The sequence below is a fragment of the Cornus florida genome, unplaced genomic scaffold (genome assembly GCF_030987335.1).
Source record: "Cornus florida cultivar Cherokee Brave unplaced genomic scaffold, ASM3098733v1 CherokeeBrave_3.0.0_Hap2_Chr08, whole genome shotgun sequence".
Taxonomy (NCBI): Eukaryota; Viridiplantae; Streptophyta; class Magnoliopsida; order Cornales; family Cornaceae; genus Cornus; species Cornus florida.
Genome location: NW_026775578.1, coordinates 21,205,220 through 21,213,614, shown reverse-complemented (window position 1 = coordinate 21,213,614; position 8,395 = coordinate 21,205,220).

Below are 8,395 nucleotides of genomic sequence, written 5' to 3'. Positions count from 1 at the left end.
ATAGGGATTTAATTAAAACATTTAAATCCTAATTATATGTCGTGTCTGAGCGACGAATAATTGACCGGCACGACATTGTATTTGGATGGAGGTTATATATGTATTTATGATACCACGATATGAGCTTGAGTCTCAAGATCGTTGGTTAGGGTGCGTATATGCAGTGGATGCGTAGCTGGCTATAGTAGGTTGAGGTATACCCTATTAGGTCTAGGTACTCATGCCCACCATTGGGTGTGTTTTCGCATGTTGCCTTCTATTCAGGTTAAGACCCCTACTATAACTCAGTGAATGTCCCTTAGTGTAGATATATATATTTTACGGATTATGTAGATATGGTTGAGACATCTAGGATGTATCTGCGTATCGAGTCTCTATTTGGATTGTAGTTAGGATAAAACTTGTTTGTGGGCCTGACCCACTATTATTTTTCAGGTATCAGACAGTTGTAGGTTTTAGAGCTTGTTCGTGCTGAGCAGAGACGGTCACTCATTCTTTCGACTGCATAGGATTATTGTTCTATTTTGGTTTCTGGGATTTTCTTCCTAGTTTTGTTATCTTCAGTTTGGTTTTGAATAGGGGTCCACGTAGTATGGATTCCCAAGTTGTATATGATGGAGGATGATTCGTATCAGATGATTTTGTTAATCAATAAAAGTGTTTGGTTTGTCGTTTTATTTCTTTTCAGCGTTTTTATTTATTCTTGTAAATCATATTTATATTCCGTATTCGTTAATTGCTAATTGGTTTGATATCCTCAGGTGATCGGGCGTGGGCCTGGCCAACCTGAATCCGGAGATCTGGGGGTATCACACTACGCCAGAGTTTAGGGTGCTCGACATTTGATCCTTAGAGGCTTGATGGGCCTAGAGCAATGCTAAGGCTTAGGGTGCTCGAAGTTTGGTCTTTTAGGCTTAGTGGGCCTGGAACGATGCCAGGGCTTAGGATGCTCGAGGGTTGGTTCCTCGAGGCTTGATGGGCCCGAAGCGATGCCAGGGCTTAGAGTGCTTAAAGTTTGATCTTTTGATACTTGGTGAGCCTGGAGCGATACCAGGGCTTAGGATGTTTGAAGGTTGGTTCCTCGAGGCTTGATGGGCCTGGAGCAATATCAGGGCTTAGGGTGCTCGAGGATTGGTTCCTCGAGGCTTGATGGGCCTGGAGTGATGCCAGGGCTTAGGGTGCTCGAAGTTTGATCTTTCGAGACTTGGTGGGCCTGGAGCGATGCTAGGGCTTAGGATGCTCGAGGGTTGGTTCATCGAGGCTTGATGGGCCTGGAGCGATGCCAGGGCTTAAAGTGCTCGAAGGTTGGTCCCTCGAGACTTAATGGGCCTGGAGCGATGCCGGGGCTTAAGGTGTTCGAAGGTTGGTTCCTCGAGACTTTTGACTTTTCAAATCGCCACGGGGGATTTGGTTAGTGTCGTTTTGACTTGTCAACGTGCCATGTCAGCCCCTAATAAGTGACACCCACACTCGATAACCTTGGCTACACTTGTGTGTACACCAAAAGTAGCACCTGCCAATCACAAAAAAATATATATTAGCTTTCCTTGAATATATATATATATATATATATATATATATATATATATATATATATACTGTATATTTTAAAGCATATATACTCCTTCCCTTTCTCTTTCTCTCTCTCTCTCTCTCTCTCTCTCTTCCTTTGTGCAAACTACAAACTACAAAATCTACAAGAATCAGAACTTCAAAACCCATATATTTAAGTTTTATCTATCTGTCTGCAAGAATCAAAAGTTCAAAACCCACATCGGCATATCATTTCAGATTGTTCAAAAAATCAAAACCCAGATCTTTCAGTTTCCATCGCCCGCTGTTCCAGTTTGGGTTCACCGTTCGCGCTTCAACCGCTGTCTCTCAATTCTCAAGCTTGCCCCCCTCTCTCTCTGCAACTGCTAACTTGAATGTACGGGGACGGCGGTAGAGAGAGAAAAAGAAAGAAGAGAGAGAGAGAGAGAGAGGAGAAAAAAAATGAAAAAAATAAATAAATAAAAAATATATATATTATTTTGGGTTTTAGGTTGGGTTCGGGTTGAGCTTGAGCCCAACCCGAATATGTCTGGGTTTTAACAAAACCCAATCCGAACATGGGTCCAATTTGTGAACTTAAAACCCAAATTTCAAATTTTCGGATTGGGCTGGGTTTGCCCCACCCAAGTTGCAGCCCTAGCATATAATGTAATGTTATATGATCATCATGGTGAGATATCAAAAGGGTTGATGCTTACCTATTTTGATAACTATAAATAATTGCAGCTTATACCCTCTCAATGATTGGTTTTATAAAGGGTGCCTTTATTTTGTGTATTGCACTTTCCTTGCAGTTTAATCATGCGTTTATGCTTTAACTCGTTTGGCTGCCGAGAAAATATAGGAAAAAAGAGTGAAAACTAGCCAGGGAAGTAATTATAGGCAGAATCAAAAGGTAAATATTGCAGCACTACCTTCTTATTCTTCAAGATTTCAAATTTGGATTCCCAATACCATCAGAATAGAAGAAATATCTGCATTATAAATGAGTTTGAAATACTCAAAATTCCAATTCTTAGGGCCATGAGATATCCTACTGATCCCAATCTCAATGATTGGTCGTATTTCTACTCCGATGCTGGCCGGGATAGGTTTGTTCTAGTTTTGGTGGTTTTGATGGGATGTGGAGTGTTAGAATTATTGGCGTTTTTGCATGATTAATGGTACAGAACCCCAAAGATCCCTGAAATCATTTGTGGTAGAAAAAGAAAGGGATGAGAAGATAGATAGTAGATTAGATGAGATGAGGCTGGAAGAGGTGATGAGAATAAGATGGCGAGATGAGACCTGATAGACACAGGAATAGAGCAATAATAAGGAAAGAACAATGGGAAGAGAGATTTCTGAAAACTTGCAATAATTCTCAATATCAAAGTCAAAATGGGGAGAAGAAATTTTGTTTTTATTTTTCTATCTTCAATTTTGCAAAATCAAAATAAGAGAGACAAAAACAGAATCGATATATATATGTATATATATTTCCTTCCATAATAACTATTAATTAATTATATTTATGTACATATAATTATATATATATATATATATAATTATACAAAGATAATTATTTAAATATCTTTATAACCATGGATCCTTATTAATTAACCCAACAAGGTATTCATCCATGGTATGAACCACAGATGCTGCGGCTCCAGCAGTTTCAGATAGTTTCTTTTCTTCATACAATGACCTAAAAATGAATTTAGCTTGCTGGAAACTCCTTTAAAAGTATTCCAGAAAACACTTAGGGCTAGTTTGGTGTGATTGAATGAAATAAAATGGGAATGCAATGAATCAGAGAATAGAATGGGAAAGGATTGAGAAATTCTCATTCCTATGTTTGGTTACACAGAAAAACATCATATTTTTGTAAAATATATATATGTGTGTGTGTGTAGCCGACGTTTCATTAAATGCTTTTTTTATTCATTTATTTATTATTATTTTTTTAAAGCGGGAATGGAATGGTCATTTCTTTAGTTGGAAAGTGGAATGAATTAGTAGGAATCACCATTCTCGGAGAATGGGCAAGAATCATCATTCCAACTTTAAAGTTAGTTATCAAACTAAAGAATAAAAATAAAAGCATTTCATTTTCACTTCATTTGATTCCATTCACTCACACCAAACATGGCCTTAATGATTAATCAAATGTCAACTACCAATATTCACTTCTAATGCATTTTTAACCGACTAAAATGATTTTACCTTGTAACTCATAGAAATAGGAAGAATGTCTTTAAAGATAAGTGATTCACGAAAAAAATACACTACAAACTGCATTATCACATGTCTTCAGTAAATTGACATGTTCATATAATTTGGGCAACATCCTTTCCATTTATGCAAGCATTTGAATAGGCTTTTACTATAATGCTGACAGAGCTAAATTTATTGTACCATTGCATCAAATTGGCTAATTTAAAAGCATTTTTTTTTCTTGACATGGCTTGCCCAGCAAATCAGTACCGATCCAACAAAAATGCTTTTAGTTATATAGGAGTTTTACCTGATATATATGAAAAACAGCCTCTGATGATATGGCGAGCTGTGAGGTCATGTAATTGAAGGGAAATAGGTCGTCATATCAGGTGATCCAGCCCGTGATTGCTGGCCTACATATGCTGGCCCAAAAGCACTGTGAACTGTGCAACGACTCTAATGGTCTGTCTGTCTCAAAGATTAGGTAAAATTAGTTTTTGGATTTTTTTTGTTTTTTTTGCCTGTATAATACTGAAATTAAGAGACATTAAGGCACTGTTTGGTTGACAAACGGCTTTTTTGGACAAAAAAATGTACAAAATCAAAATATCAATATATATATATATATATATATGTATGTATGTATTTTTTTACCCTTTCCATTGATCTAGTTGTGGCAAAGGACGTCATTTGTCGTGAGTCTTGTTCTCTATTTAGGAGTTGTGCGCGTCCATGGGTAGACGGACCTGTGTGTGATTTATTATGTTGTTGGAGTTCATCGGTAAAGGTTTGGTTGATTTGGTCGACTCACTCCCACGAAAGGAGATAACTCTAAAAAGCACCAGACAATCTGCTAACTCGACCTTAGAAAGTCAATCATGAAAAACAGCATTCAACTATAGTAACATTTTTCCAAAAAATAAAGAAAATGAAACTAAAATTTGAGTATCGCACATTTCATTATGTGGACCCCAAGATAACAAAACATTCACTCAATTTAGATTTTTAGTCTAAGAATAACTGTCGGGCACGGTTAATTTAAGCAAGAAACGGTACCGGGAGTGGGGAGAGAAACAAATGGAGAGACGAAAGGGAAGGCTCAGTGTCGTTATCAACCCTACGGGAGTCATTGTTGGGTACTTCACTGTTCCCCTCCTCGTTAGGGGCGGCTAAGCGTTGCAGAATCGCATTTTGCTGTTATAAAATCTTTCATAACAGCTTTATAAGTTTTTTACTTGCCCAAAGAAGCAACATATACTATTAATTAAGCAAAACAGGCTGTACAAAGCACATAAAAAATAATCTAGTGTGAGGTTTCTCATTTTTCTGAACCTGGATTTTTTTTTCCAAGCTTGGCAATTTGTTAAACAAACCTAACCTAATGAAAAAGTAAAAAATTTAGGGGCATTTGGATTTCTTTGGAAGTTAGGACTCGGGTGGATTTGAGGAAGGTAGAGTGGGTGCATTTGCGATAAGCTAGTCTAAGGTTGTAATTAATTATAGTTACCACCATGATCATGACAAGAACAGAAAAATCCTCAAATGAGTGCCTTAAAAGACAGACGCCTCTCTCTCTAGTTTTGGCGTTTCTAGTTTAGATATGCCCACCAAGTAGCCTGCTTAATGGATATTATAAAACTCGCAAAAAATTTTTAAAAGGACTTCGCCTCGTGTATTAATGTTGCTGAAAGATGACCATTGTATAACTAATTAATTTGAAATTAATCAATCAATTAGTTATTTAAAGATTCTTTTTTTTTATTTTATTAAACTTTAGTAACAAACACACAAAAAAACAAACAGTAAGACAATTGAGGCAAATTTTGCTACCATATGGTCCATACCCGTTACTACAATGCAGAAACATGTAAAAAATACTAAATTGGTATTTCGAATTTTGGCCACTATTCACGAAATATTTCGGCATTATACAAAAACAAAACATTTTTACCAAACGCGTTTTTTTACTGATCACCGCTATAATACCCGACAAAAAATATAAACACCACGTACCAAATAGACTCTTAGGTACAATTTAGGAATTTTTTTCCTTGTATTCTCATTTTCTTCTTTCTTATGGCTCTCAATGAGCTTCCTCCTCTCGCAGTTTTTGGTAGAACAGTCTCTCTTTTTCCTCTTCTCTTTGTGCTTTCTGTGATGGCTATTAAAGATGGTTATGAGGATTGGCAACGACACAAGTCGGACAGGAATGAGAATAACCGTGAGGCTCTAGTGCTTCAATCTAGTAATAATTTGGTGTCAAGAAGTTGGTCGAATATGTAAGATTATTTATTTGATTGTGGCCTCCATGATTTGGACATGTGACATATTACTTGGTGGCTAAGTAAATAGATATCAATTAATATTATTTATGTTTGGTCAACTTATAATTACCTTTTTGGTAATTACTTATTAAAGAAGTGTTTTCCTTTCTTATTCCTTACTTTGATGGAAAGTAGAATTATGTTACTAAAAGGAAAACTGGTCCTCTCTCTGCCTTTATAAAAGTACATATACTCCATCAATTATGTACAATTAATGATACAACACGTAAAATTTTTATGTGTGCAAAAGGCCAAGAGAGAGAAACCATTTTCCAACTTTGCCTGTTGATCAGAGTTGCAGATTAATTCATGATTAAAGGATCTAGACGTTGGATTTAATTTCAACAAGGTTTGATATCATGAATCGAGGTATTTATATCTAACCATTTATTTATGCATTATAGATATGTGAAAATCATGAAGTTCTAAGATCTTAGGATTCATGTAAATATTGTGATTAATGATTTACACGAATAATTATAGTTTACATGTGGTATCAGAGCTTATGGTTTAGAAACTCGTGATTTTCCTCTAAAGTTGCATAAAAAAAAAAAAAAAATTAAATGATATATTATATAATTCATTATTTTGAAATCGTTGATATGTTTTGATTGAAGTCGTGGCTATGATTGTATAATGTCCAATTAGTCTCCAAAGTATGTTTTTTTGATCAGTTTGCTTACCAAATAATTTATTTTGGTTTGCTACCTCGATTTCTGCCCCTGTATATTTGACTTGAAAGTTACTATATACATGTAAGCATATGTATATATAACTTTATTGGTTTGCATGATTAAATAGATGTTTCTTGAAACATCACTTCACTAGCATGTATATTTTACACCCAAAAATTTTCTGTACCTACTTGTGTGGTGGATATAAATATATATATATATATATATATATATATATATATATATATATTTGTTTTATATATACAGTGACAATTGATGAATGAAAAACATGTCACTGTACATGAGTATTTTAAATAGATTATTAAATACATAATGTACGTGATTTATTTATTTTAGGAATTTGAATTTCTAAAATAATTTGTAAGTTTAGAAATTTAATTTAATATTATTAGACATGCAAATAACTTGTTGTTTTATACCCAAACATACATACATGATGGAGAGCCGATTTTAGATTGATTCAACTATGATCTTTAAGTCCGAAAAATAAAATAATATGTTTTATTTTGTATATAAAATAAAAATATATTTTCTATGAAATTTCGGACTATTGAGTTTTTGATATCGAAGTTGCTTAAACTTCAATCGACAAGTATGAGTATGTGTGTATAATGTTAAATGGGTAAATTAATGATTAATTAGTTACTAGCTAATTTAATATTCATATTATGTGAGGGTTAGTCGTTACTAAAGTGACCTAACCATAATGGTCAATGAATATTAATTTTAGTAGTAAATATAACTTAATGATGAATTAATCTCTGTCTAATTTAATATTCATATTATGTGAAGATTGGTAGTTACCAAAGTGGCCCAATCATAATGATTGATGAATATTAATTTTTGTACTAGACATAATTAATCATAAATTAGTTACTATCAAATTTAATATTCATATTATGTAAAGGTTGGTAGCTACCAAAGTGGCCTAACCATAATGGTTGATGAATATTAATTTTAGTAGTAAACATAATTGTAATATTTCATGAATTATGATGCTTATTATTTTTTGTGATATTCATGAATATTGAGTTTATTTAATTATGAGAAATAATTCTCTAAAGAGAATTGATTTTCAAGTAATTAAATGAAAGTTAAGGGATTGCATGTATTTTTTAATTAGGTAGATGTAGGATATTCAAAGATAACTTATTTATTTAATTAAATAATACATCACTAATGAATGTATACATATAAATACAAATAAGTATCGTTATTAGAATTTTATAGTTGCCACCCAAAGGGGTACTATAGTTATATATTGTATTTATATTTTAAAGTTATATATACGTGTTGTTAACTATAAAACATTATTGTTGTGAGTATTTTATCTTATCATGTTTGTTTTATTAAATCCCTTAATTCACATGCTATATCTGTTATGATTTTTGATAGGACTAACTTCTCATAATGGAATGAGTAAGTTGGGTTTAAAATTTACATGTGTTAAATCTTGATTTAACATTTTAAATTGAGAAACCTACTTTTATTACTGATAAAAACAGTGAGATCGAACAGATTAAGCATTATGGTTATGCGAATAATTGTTCCCCATAATGATAGTGCTAAGGAATATTTGATTATAAGAATGTTTTCGTATTGTAGATAAATATCTGAAATGAA